At 39.9% G+C, this 13,830-nt stretch overlaps 1 protein-coding gene across 6 annotated transcripts in view; it reads right to left on the bottom strand.

Moving 5' to 3' along the window:
• DCAF6 (DDB1 and CUL4 associated factor 6) overlaps nucleotides 1-13,830 on the bottom strand; it is a 184,518-nt gene that overhangs the window by 146,270 nt on the left and 24,418 nt on the right. The window lies entirely within an intron of this gene.

A 13,830-nucleotide genomic window follows, 5' to 3' on the forward strand; every position in this document is an offset into this window, starting at 1 on the left:
ATTTCACAATGATGGAATATGACAGGAAAAAAATAAAATCAGCCTCACTGTCCATCAGGAGCAGAACATTTTTAATACTTCAAAAGCAGAATAAGTTACTCCTTTGAAAAACAGAAATATATTTCTTTAGGAACGAATCATCTTTACCAAAAATGGACCAAGAAAGCTTCATGTTTATTCAGAAGCTGTAATGAAAAGAAGCTGAATATATGACAAAGAGTGGTAATTAGCTAAGAAATCAGGCTGCTGAAATTTCAAAATTAAATTTGACTATGCTCTCTGTATACTATCACAAGGGACAGATTTCTCTACTACAGTTTTCTTGTGTTCAGTGTGAAGAGCAAGATCTTGAAGCCAAACTGTTTTCTTTGTCCTTGCCTATAACTGGTTAAGATGGCTATATAATGGATGTACATGCGGTTAAAAATTCTATGTGTGGGGAAGGTGGGAAAAGGGGGGTATGGTTCTTATTAGAATAAACCTATTAAAATAAAACAACCTGCAGAAATTCAGCAAAGTATTTTCACAAATTATGTTATACTTTATATATAATCAACTTTCCACACACCTGATTTTCAGTTTTGTTTTTTTCTTTTTCTCATTGACTTTATCATTTATTTAGTTGCCCTATTGTCTATTTCGGCCAGTTTTAAAACATTTCCTTTACACTGGATATCTGATATGATTCATTCTATTTTTTACCAAGTTTAATTTTCTATCAGATCCATTACGCACTATAATAGTGAAGTGAAAGTCGCTCAGTCGTGTTCAACTCTTTATGACCCAATGGACTATACAGACCACGGAATTCTCTAGGCCAGAATACTGGAACGGGCAGCCATTACCTTCTCCAGGGGACTCTTCCCAGGTCTTATATGAACCCAGATCTATCATACGGTCTACATAAATAGACAAAGGTACTGATTTGTCTCTTCAAATTGGTAGCAAATTAAAATTATAACTTCTACTGGATTTGTAACTGTCTCTTTCCACTGGCTCGCTGCTTCTCGGTTATTACTGTTTTCTCTTATCCAAATCTGTCCCACAAAATGTCTTAAAAAATGCTAACTGTGGTAAACAGATAAAATTTTTAGAAATCTTTCTTTTGGCTGTCAGCATGTGTGGTAATGTTAATGAGCTGCAAATTAAGAGTTCAGAAATAAAGTATTCAAATTAACATGACGGTAACTAAAATTCATTAAAATGCTAAGAAAAAAGTATTAAAAACTTTTTTCCAAATTTCTAAACATCTGGGTTTGAAAACATGGCTCTAGCCATTTCCAACTAGAGGAAATGGTAGTGCAACATGAGAGAATAGAAGACGAAGTGAGTGACTTGAGCAAGAACTCTTATATATGAACCTGTACATAAAACTGCCCTAAGACATGCACCGAGACAAGACAGCTCCTGAATGATATTTCTGTGTGTGACTGAGGAGCTCAAAATGACTGCTGTCCACACGTTCCATAAAAAGGGCTTTGAGAACAACCTAGGATAAACCTCCTCAACCCTTCTGATAATTAAATGCACTACACCAAGAAACAGAAGCTGAAAGCTAGGGTAAAAGAAGAACTGTAAGTTAAAAAACTGAGTCCTCTCAAATTAAAACAAAAATAAAATTATTACCTATTATCAAGAACTTTGGCCTAGCTGTAAGCTAACAAGTTACCTGCCACCATCTTAGGGATGCTAGCAGAAGACACAAGACTCCAGTCAGAGGCAAAGAACCATTCTACTCCAGCAGAATGAGCTTCAGGATCAATGGTTCCTCTTGTCCAATTCCCACAGGGCAATGCAGAGAGGGGCCGGGGGGATACTGCACATGCAATGGGTCTGAATCACAGCTGGAGTACCCTGAACTGAGGGGACCCAAATCTCATATCAAGCAAATCTACCTAACCTTTGCCCAAAAGACATTATCTTTATTATTTTGGACAATAAACAAATCTGCCTTCTGCTTCACAGAGAGATACTGAATGCTCTATCTCCCAAGGCTGTTCCCTAAAAAAAAAAAATCCTTGTAAAGACAGTCCAGAGCAAAGAAGCCACTGCCTCTGCTCAAAAGATGTACAGAAATACAAAGGAGACATGGAGAACTGTCTCCCAGCTATTACACATTTATTACGGATGAATGTAGCTACCATTGTGGCTTTCTATTCAAGTGTTTCTGTAGCCCAAGCTGCCTCATTTAATTCCGTCTCTTTTACATTCTATTCTACGTGATAGACTGTAAGCTCCATTTAAAAAAAAGGAACACTCTTTTGTTGACCAAAGTATCCTAAACGCCTAAAACAGTGCTTAAGACAAAGTAGAAACTGAACATAGGTTTTCTGAATCAGTGAGTAAAATAATAGGATCATAATACTTATTCTGCTCTTTAACATGTTTCCTCTCAAAAAGGTGAACATCTTTCATTGCAATACAGGCATACTGCTCATATTTAATGGTTTTGTAACTTACTAAACTGTTTCGTAACTTATTTATTCATGTACCTATCCCTGTTATTAGACCATGAGTTACTTGGGACAAGAAATGTTAGGCTTAAATATCTAACTTGGATCATTATACACGTACATGGGGCAAAACTTAACAACTCAGGGCCTTAGTACTACATTTGTAAAAATTTTATATTTGATGGGAAAATTACCATCAACTTCATATGCTTATTGTCATAAGCAAATTAATCAGCATATGCATAACTCATAGATATGTCTGATCCACTAGAGACACTTAAGACTAGTTCTCTCCTGAAGGGAGCCCTCCTACACTATTGGCAGGAACGTAAATTAGTTCAGCCATTATGGAGAAAAGAATGGAGGTTCCTTAAAAAACTAAACACAGAGCTACCATATGGCCCTGCAATCCAATTTCTGGGCATAGAGCCTGAGAAAAACACGATCTGAAATGATACGTGCACCCCAATGTTCACTGCACCAATGTTTCCAATAGCCAAGACATGGAAGCAACCTAAACGTCCATCCACAGATGAATGGATAGAGAAGATGTGGTACAATGGAATATTACTCTCCTAGTAATTCTGCCTCTTTGACTGAACTCATTTATGATTAACACTTTCAGCAAACTAGCAACAGAGGGAAACTTCCTCAATCTGACAGCAAGCACCAGTAAAAGACCTAAAACTTGTATTTAATGGTGAAAGACTGAACGCTTCCCATTTAAGGCCAGGACAAGACAAGGAAGTTTCCCTCTCACCACTACTATTAAACCCGTTCCTGGAAGTTTTAGAGATAGAGATAACGTAAGAAAGAAAAAAAAGATATACATAGTTTGGAAAGTAAGAAATATGAGAGTCCCTACTGAAAGATGATATTATTTTCCAGGTAAAAAGTCTCCTGGCATATACCTCAAAACCTCAAAAGATATATATGCAGAGTACATCATGCGAAATACCAGACTGGATGAAGCACAAGCTGTAATCAAGACTGCTGGGAGTAATATCAATAACCTCAGACACGCAGATGACACCACCATTATGGTAGAAAGCGAAGAACTAAAGAACCTCTTGACGAAAGTACAAGAACAGAGTGAAAAAGCTGTTAAAACTCAACATTCAAAAAACTAAGGTCATGGCATCCAGTCCCATCACTTCATGGCAAATAGATGGGCAAACAATGGAAAGAGTGATAGACTTTTATTTTCTTGGGCTTCAGAATCACTGCAGATGGTGACTGCAGCCATGAAATTAAAAGACACTTGCTCCTTCGAAGAAAAGCTATAACCAACCTAGACAAAGCAGAGACATTACTTTGCCAACAAAAGTCCGTCTAGTCAAAGCTATGGTTTTTCCAGTAGTCAGGTATGGATCTGAGTTGGACTATAAAGAAAGCTGAGCACCGAAGAATTGATGCTTTTGAACTGTGGTGCTGGAGAAGACTCCTGAGAGTCACTTGGACTGCAAGGAGATCAAACAGCAAGGAGTCAATCCTAAAGGAAATCAACCCTGAATATTCATTGGAAGGACTCATGCTGAAGCTGAAGCTCCAATATTTTGGCCACCTGATGCAAAGAGCTGCTGCTGCTGCTAAGTTACTTCAGTCATGTCCGACTCTGTGCGACCCCATAGACAGCAGCCCACTAGGCTCCCCCATCCCTGGGATTCTCCAGGCAAGAGCACTGGAGTGGGTTGCTATTTCCTTCTCCAATGCATGAAAGTGAAAAGTGAAAGAGCTAAGTCACTGTAAAAGACCCTGATGCTGGGAAAGATTGAAGGCAGGAGGAGAAGGGGACAACAGTGAATGAGATGGCTGGATAGCATCACTGACTCAATGGACATGAGTTTGAACAAGCTCTGGGTGTTGGTGATAGATAGAGAAGCCTGGCATGCTGCAGTCCAAGGGGTCACAGAGTCAGACAAGACTGAGTAACTGAACTGAACTGAGCAAGATTACAGGATATAAGACCAACACAGACCAAAAAAGAAAAACATTCTGTTTTATACTAATAATGAATGGGCAGAAGTTAAACTTTAACACAGTATACTTAAAACTACTCTTAATTAAAAGAAAATTAAACATAAGTATAACCAATTATACTGAGGATCTGTATCCTGATCATTACTGGTTGGCCAAAACGTTCAAATAAACTTGTAGGCCAATCCAATACAAAATGCTGCCGAAAGAAACCAAAGAATTAAATAAATGTAGCAATGTCCTGTGTCTATGGATCAGAAGACTCAACACAGTAAAGACGTCAGTTCTTTCCAAACTGATATGTAAGTCCAATGCAATTCCTATCAAAATTCCAACAAGGTATTTTGTAGATAAAGACAAGCTTACTATAAAATTCATATAAAAAGGCAAAAGACCTAGAAAAGCTAAAACAATTTTGAAAAAGAAGAGCTGAAGGGGGAAACATCATTCAACCTGATGTAAAAACTTTTTATATAGCTACAATAAGCAAACAGTATGATATTTACAGAGAGAAAGATATACATACCAATGAAAGAGAATAGATAACACAGATTAGACACACACAAATATGCCCAAAAGGTACAAAAGCAATTCAACGGAGACAGTTTTTTAAATAGTGCTAGAGCAAGTGGACATTCATAAGCACAAAAATGAACTTCAAGTTAAATCACATACCTCATACAAAAATTCACACATCATCAACAAGAAACACATTAATGTATCTTTTGTTACCTTAAAGTATTGACCTGAAATGTTCACTATTCACTTATATAACAAATTGCCAGCCACAGGAGTTAGTTTCTGTAAAAATCCCCCAGTCAGTAATGTGACAACACAAAATGGACCCTGAAATTAAATGCAAAAATGTAAGATTATAAAACTTCAGAGAAAACACACAGGAGGTGATCTTTAGGACCTGGGGCTAAGTTAAGAGTTTTTAAAAATGATACCAAAAGCAAAGGCCATAAAAGAAAAACACTGATAAATCGAACCTCACCAAAGTTTAAAACCTTTACTCTGCAAAAGACTCTGTTAAGAGAAGAAAAAGACAACTACATGTTGGGAGAAAATATTTGCCAATGGCATATCCAACAAAGGACTAGTACCTAGAGTATATAAGTAAGTCTCTTAACAGTGAAGAAAATAATACTCCAAACAGAAAGTGAGCAAGAGACAGGAAAGGACAAGCCACTGGAACTAGCAAGACGGCAGGACTCCTCCAAGCACCAACAACCAGCTACCGTAGGACCTGGTCTTACCTGCCAGCAGGCAAGAACCAGACTCAGGATTCCTTCACTGCACAGCCAGCCATACCATGACCTGGCTCCAGCCACAAGCTGGAAGCCTCTGCACTATGAAAAGCCTGCAAGCTGGCCTCATGTACCAGACTGCCACAGCAGTCAACTTTGCTACATCAAAAGGGCCCCGTACAGTTCACACAAGGGATACCCCAAGATCACACAATTCTAGCAACCTGAGAGGAGTGTACTTACTGACTCACCAAGGTATCTCCTATATTAGGCCACTTATCCAACATCAGGAAATACAATGGGCCCATCTAATACACAGAAATAGAAATAGATAATTAAGCAAAATGAGACGACAGACATTCCAACTGAAGGAACAGAATAAAAATCCCAGAAGAGAAACTAAATTGGAGACAAGCAATTTATCTGACAGAGTTCAAGACAATGCTCAAAAGGATGCTCAATGAACTTGGGAGAAGGAAGAACACAGTGACAAGCTTAATAAAGAGTTAGGAAATATAAAGAAGAACCAAACAAAGCTGAAGAATACAAAAGCTGAAATTAAAAATACACTAGAAGTAAATAAGATGGCAGTGAGAAAAGAATCAACCAACTGGATGATAGAGTAGTGGAGATCACACAAGCTGAACAAAAAAAGGGAAAAAAATCTTATAAAGTAAGGATAGTTTAAGAAATCCCAAGGTTTTCCCTCATAGTCCACTCGTCAAGATTCTGCGCTTCCACTGCAGGGGACACAGGTCTGATTCCTGGTCAAGGTACTAAGATCCCATACGCTATAAGGTATGGTCAAAGAAACAAAAAAAAGAAAGACTTTGGAAACAACATCAAGCACACGAAATTTCACATTATGGAAGTTCCGAAAAAGAAAAAAGGACACAGGACTTATTTGAAGAAATAATAACTGAAAACTTTCCTGTGCATGTGTGCTAAGTCTTATCAATTGTGTCTGACTCTGTGTGACCCTAAGGACTACAGCCCACCAGGCTCCTCTATCCATGACATTCTCCAGGCAAGCACACTGGAGTGTGTGGCCATTCCCTTCTCCAGGGGATCTTCCCAACCCATGAATCAAACCCGAGTCTCTTACGTCTCCCTGCAGTGGCAGGTGGGTTCTTTACCTCTAGCGTCATCTGGGAAGCCCTAACCTGCCTACACTTCCCTAACCTGGGTGAAAACAAAAGACATCCAGGTCACAAAACTGATTGTCCCAAAAATATCCACACTGAGACAAAATATAATGAAAAAGGCAAAACTGAAAGAAAAACAATCTTCCAAGCAATTGAAAAGGAAAAACAATCAGTTACCTACAAGGAAACGCCCAAAAGACTACTAGATCACTTCTTAACAAAAACTTTGCAGGTCAGAAAGGAGTGGTATGATATATTTTAAGTGATGAAAGGGAAAAAACCTACAGCCAAAAATACTCTACCCAGCAAGGCATTCAGATTTGATGACGAATTCATTTTACAAATAAAAGCTAGAAGAATTCAGCACAAGTAAACTAGCTTTACAGTAAAATTTAAAAGTAAGCAAAAAAAGAAAAGATTAAAACTAGAAAAATGAAAATTACAAAACAAAAAATTTTACCAGTAAAGGCAAATATACAGTAAAGGTAACAGATCAACCACTTCTAAAGCTAGTAGGAATGTTAAATGACAAAGGCAGTAAAATCATGTCAACAAGAAGTAATCAAGAGAAATACAAAACAAAAAATGTAAAATAGGATGTCAAAAACATTAAACAAGAGACTTCCCCAGTGGTGCAGTAGTTAAGACTCCACCTGTCAAAGGAGGGGGCAGAGGTTCAACCCCTGGTCCCTGAAGACCCCACAAGCCATGGAGCAACACAGCCAGCACGTCACGGCTGCTGAGCCCACGCACCTAGAGCCCACGCTCTGCAGCACAGGAAGCTGCCACAGTGAGGCCTGCACGCCATCATCTAGCGCAGCCCCCTCTTGCCACAACTAGAGAAAGCCTGCAAGCAGCAATGAATACCCAGCACAGTCAAAAGAAAAAAAAAAAAAAATGAAAGAAGTAAAAATTCAGGGTTGTAGGAATGCATTTGAACTTAAAATCATCAACTTAAAATAAGCACACACATATGAAGGTGCTACATATAAACTTTATAGTAGCCAAAACCCAAAAAATGTATAATACACACATATACCAAAAAAGGGCTTCTCAGGTGGCTCAGTGGTATAGAATCTGCCTGCCACTGCAGGAGCCTCAGGAGACACAGGTTCAATTCTTGGATCAGGAAAATCCCCTAGAGATGCAAATGGCAATCCACTCCATTTTTTTCCTGGAAAGGCCCATGGACAGAAGAGCCTGGTGAGCTACTGTACTTAAGGTCACAAAGGGTTGAACATGACTGAGCATACACACACATACATAGCAAAAAAACTGACATTAAACACTAAAGATGGTCATCAAATCATAAGAGAGCAAAAGAAGAACACAACTATAAAAACCTCAAAACAATTAACAAAACTACAATAAGTGCAAATTTATCGATAATTGCTTTCAATGTAAATAGACTAAATGCTCTAATTAAAGACAAAGAATACCTGAATGGATGAAAAAAGAAGACCCATAAAAATGCTCTCCACAAGAGACTCACTTCAGGATGAAAGATACAAAAAGACTGAAAGTGAGAGGATGGAAAAGGTATTCAACACAAATGAAAACAAAAAGAAAGTTGGGGCAGCAATACTTACATTAGAGAAATCAGACTTTATAACAAAGACTGTAACAAGAGACAAAGAAGGAAATTACATAATGATAAAATGATCGATAAAAAAAGATACAGGGAATTCCTTGGTTCTCCAGTGGTTAGTTCATGGGGTTTTCACTGCTGAAGCCCAAGTTCAGTCTCTGGTAGGGGTCCCACAAGCTGCATGATACAGCCAAAAGAGCCAAAAGAAGAAATATAATAACTGTAAATATATATGCACCTAACACAGGAGCACACACACACATAACACAAACATTAACAAAGAAACCGACAGCAACATAATAACACTAGGGAACTTTAACACTCCACTAACATCAATAGATGGATCATCCAAACAGAACCAATAAGGAAACACTGGCCTTAAAACAACACGTCACACCACTCCTGGGTGTTTATCATGAGAAGACCAGAACAGAAAACAACTCATGTGACCCAACAATCACTGCAGCACTATTACATTAGCCAAGACATGGAAGCAAGCGGCATGTCCACTGACAGAGGGATTAAAAAAAGTTGTGCTACATATATACAATGGAATATTAGTCATAAAAATGAATGCATCTGAGTCAGTTCTAATAAGGCTGGATGAACCTCGAGCCCACTATAATTAATAAAGTCAGAAAGAGAAAACCAAATCGGTGTATTAATACATATAGAGAGAGAACCTAGAAAGATGGTACTGATGAACCTATGTGCGTGGCAGCAACAGAGAAGCAGACGCAGAGAACAGACCTAAGGGTGTGGCAGGAGAAGGGAAAGGAGAGGGTGGGAGGAACGGAGAGAGCAGCGTGCAAACACACACATTACCACATGTAACACAGAGAGCCGGCGGGAATCCGCTGTATGACTCAGGGAGCTCAGTCTGTACTCGGTGACAACCCAGAGGGGTGGGATGAGGTGGGAGGTTCAAGATGAAGGGGACGTACGCATACCCATGGCTGATTCATGCTGATGTATGGCAGAAATCACGACAATATTGTGACACAAATATACCTTGATTAAAAAATAAATTGTAAAAAAGTAACTCCCCAAGAAGAACAGACTCTTCTGTTCATCAGTTCAGTCACTCAGTTGGGTGCAACTCTTTGTGACCCCATGCACTGCAGCACTGAGTTGGTGACACCATCCAATCACCTCATCCTCTGTTGTCCCTGTTGTTCAAAAGCATCAGAATACACATTCTCCTCAAGTGCACAAGGAATATCTCAATGACAGATCATAAGCTGGGTGACAAAGCTGGTCACTATAAATCTTAAGACTGAAATCAGCTGTTGAGAACAAGATAGAGGAGGAGCAGGTGGACGTGGAGTACACCTCTCTCCACGGATACACCAGGAATACACCTCACACACAGACGTGCATGTGCAACACCAGCTGAGAGTGGGCAGGAGTACCTGACCAGCGGGAAAGAATACATAGAGCCACGCAAAACTTGGTAGGATGAAGGAACTAGGGGGAAAAACTGGAGTGTTACCAGGACTGGACCTGCCCTTGGCGGATGGGGGAACTGAAGCAGGTGTCCGATTCCCACACTGGAGCAACTGTCTGAGTCAGAGGAGAAACATTTAAGGCTGAGAGTGAAAAAGATGATCTGTGGCAGCCTAAACGGGATGAGAATCAGACAGTCCTTGCCGCAGCCATACATACCCTGGATACCGACGCAGGTCCCCAGGAAGGTGCAGCGGCTGGGAGCTGTCTGTAGTTTAGGGATTGTGGAGCAATCCCAGGGCGAGGGCTGCAGAGAGACTGCGGAGAGAAGTATGTGAGGGCAGAGCCTGTGGTGGGAAATGCCTGTGAAGTAAAGCTGGGCAGCCATGGAAGCAAGGCAATACTGCTGAGTCAAGCGTAAGGGGTGGGACCAGCACCATGGCCTCTCTCCCAACAGGCCAGCATCGGCAGCTGAACAACGGGAAGACTGGCCCACCAAATGCCTGACACACTGAACTACAGCATAGGACCCCACCCACAGTGCCGCTTTAAGTGCCTGACACACTAATCTACAGAGTAGGACTCCAGCCAGGGGGGCCCCCTCTATGTGCCTGATGCCCCGAACAACAGAGAAGGACTCCAAGCAAGAGAGCTCTTTAAGTGCCTGAACGGGCAGAGCTACGAAGAAAGAATGGCCAAAGAGGCCTTCTGATCGCGAGTTACAAGAAGCTCCAAAAGAGACTCTGATAGGGCCATAACTGCCGTGGCTGGGGCAGTCCACTTTGCACTGCCAGGGTCCCCGCAAGCCAAGCAGCTGCACCACCTTCATGCTCAACTCTCATTGGGGCAGAGCTGCCACAGGCAAGAAAAATCTTGCATCTATGCATGCAGGGTTGCTTCGGTCATTTCCAACTCTGTGACCTGGTAGATTGTGGCCTGCCAGGCTCCTCTGTCAAGGGGGTTCTCCAGGCAAGAAGACTGGAGCGTATTGGCCAATACTGGTTGCCATGCCCTTCTAGGGCACTATATTTCCTGCTGCCCTACCCGTCAACCCCCCTGAGGACCTGGTGCTGCCAGAACCCCTGCGACCCAAGCAGCTGCACCACCTCCTCACCTGGCCCTCACAGAGCAAACCCAAGCCCTCCAGGGCAGCCTCAGGAGCAAACCCCAGTGGACGACCCACATGTAGAGGTGGAAATAAAACCGCAATTGAAACCCAGGGCAGTGTGGCTAAGGAAGAAGACCCAAAACCTTCCCACCAGCTGTACAAGCTGCAGATGAAATCCACACGACAACTAGACAGACTCTGTGTCTATGGAATATATAAAAGAACAATAATCTCCCACAAAAGAAAATGCACTAGTTCTGAAAGCTGTGGATATTGGAGGCAAGAACACACAGAAGGACCAGATTAGAACCTGAGCTGCCCCCACAACAGGTCCAGAGATCAGCAGTGTTGGAGGGCATCCTAGGGGGGTGAGGTGGACTGTCACTCCCAGCGAGGGAAAGGACTGTGACAGCAGTGACTCAAGAAAAACATTCATTATTCTTATGCTTTGGCTTGTTCTACAGATTCTTTTTGATTTTTGTTCTTTGTCCTTATTCCCCGCTGTTGTAGTGGTCGATTTTATCGGCACTATGAAATCTAATTAAGCTTTTGGGCTTTTTTTTTCCTTCCTCAGTCACATTTTTTATTATTGTAATAAACCTAAATATTGGGCTTTTGCAGTTCTGTGGAGTTTTCCTTTTTCTTTTCTCTCTAATTTTAATTTTTAATTTCTTAAACCTATTAATTTTTCTACATTTATTCCTTTGTTTGCTTTTCCTACTGTTCTTTTCCCCTTGCAGTTAATCTTTAATGTATATAAATCTTCTTCATCTACCTCTATTTAACTGTTCTTTCTTTTCTTTCGTCTCAACATATTTTTTTGTTTTGTTTTCATTACTTTATTCCCCACTTGGCAGCTTGCTTTAGTTTTGTTTTCCGGTATGTGCTTTAGCTAGTCTTGTTCTTAACTGGTAAATATAATTTTTTATTTCCTTTGTTCGCAGGCTCAACCTACTGTGCACTTTGTTTTAGTTGCACTGTCTTCATTTTGCTTATGGGTGTATATGTATATATGCATATTCCATTATTTTAATTATTATTTGCCTGATTTTATAACTATCATTTGTCTGGGGTTCCTCTTTGGTATCTCGTTTTTGGGTATTTCTTTTAATATCACTTAATGCCCTAACAAACCACTTGTAGAATCTTCGTTCCTGACCAGAGATCAAGCCCTGAGCCTTTGGAGAGGGAGTACTGACGCCAAGACCCTAGACTAACTAATAATAGTGAGAAGTCTTACAAAGGAAACCACTTGAATACAAGACCCGGCATCACCCAACCAACAGTAGCACTCTGTGCAGGATGCCTCATCTAAACAAAAAACAAAACAAAAATACATACCCAACCATCAGCAGACAGGAATATTACCTCATTCAGCCTTGCCCACCAGAGGAAAAACAAACAAACAAAAAAACTCAGCACAAATCTCACCCTAGACAAACCTTACACAGACCACTGAACCAACCTTACGAGGGTAGAAACCAAAAGGAAGAAAGGATTCAACCTTGAAACCTGGGAAAAGGAGATCTCAAACACAATAAGTTTCAAAAAAAAATGAAAAGGTAGAAAAATACTACACAAATGAAGGAACAAACTAGAAACACAGAAGTCCAAATAAATGAAGAGGAAATATGCAAACTACCTGAAAAAGAATTCAAAATAATGATAGTAAAAATGATTAAAAACCCTGAAAACAAAATGGAGAAAATGCAAGAATCAATTAACAAACACCTAGAAGAATTAAAGAATAAACATACAGAGACAACATAATTACTGAAATTAAAAATACTCTGGAAGGAATCTATAGCAGAATATCTGAAGAAGAAGAACAAATCAGTGAGCAGGAACATAAAATGGTGGAAATAACTTCTGAAGAGCAGAATAAAGTAAAAAGAATGAAAAGTACCAAGGACAGTCTCAGAGACCTCTGGGACAATATCAAACGCACCAACATTCAAATTATAGGGCTCCCAGAAAAAGAGAAGAAGGGTATGAGAAAAATTTTTAAGAGATTATAGTTGAAAATTTCCCCAACATGGAAAACAAAATAGTCAATTAAGTCCAAGAGGCACAAACAGTGCCATACAGGATAAACCCAAGGAGAAACATGCCGAGACACATACTAATCAAACTAAGACTAAACACAGAGTAAGAATGTTAAAAGCAGCAAGGGAAAAGCAACAAATAACACACAAGGGAAACCCCACACATTTAACAGCTGATCTTTCAGCACAAATTCTGCAGGCCAGAAGGGAATGGCAGGATATATTTCAAGTACTGAAAGGGAAAAATCTACAACCAAGATTACTGTACCCAGCAAGGATCTCATTTAAAACTGATCTAGAAACAAAAAGCTTTTCAGACAAGCAACAGTTACAAGAATTCAGCACCACCAAAACAGCTTTAAAACAAATGTTAAAGGAACTTATATAAGTCAACAAACACAAGAGAAGGAAGAAGATCTACAAAATCAACCCCAAACAATTAAGGAAATGGCAATGGGAACATATGTATCAATACTTACTTTAAACGTAAATAGATTAAATGGTCCAACCAAAAGACACAGACTGGCTGAATGGATACAAAAACAAGACCCATATATATGCTATCTACAAGAAACCCACTTCAGACCTAAAGACACATATAGACTGAAAGTGAGAGAATGGAAAAATATATTCCAGGCAAATGGGAAGCAACAGAAAGCTGGAGTAGCAATCCTCCTATCAGACAAAATAGACCTTAAAATAAAGAAGATAATAAGAGATAAGGAAGGAAACTACATAATGATCAAGGGATCAATCCAAGAGGAAGACATAACAACTGTAAATATCTATGTACCCAACATAAGAGCACCTCAATACAT

Source organism: Budorcas taxicolor, chromosome 3, assembly GCF_023091745.1.
Source record: "Budorcas taxicolor isolate Tak-1 chromosome 3, Takin1.1, whole genome shotgun sequence".
Lineage (NCBI taxonomy): Eukaryota > Metazoa > Chordata > Mammalia > Artiodactyla > Bovidae > Budorcas > Budorcas taxicolor.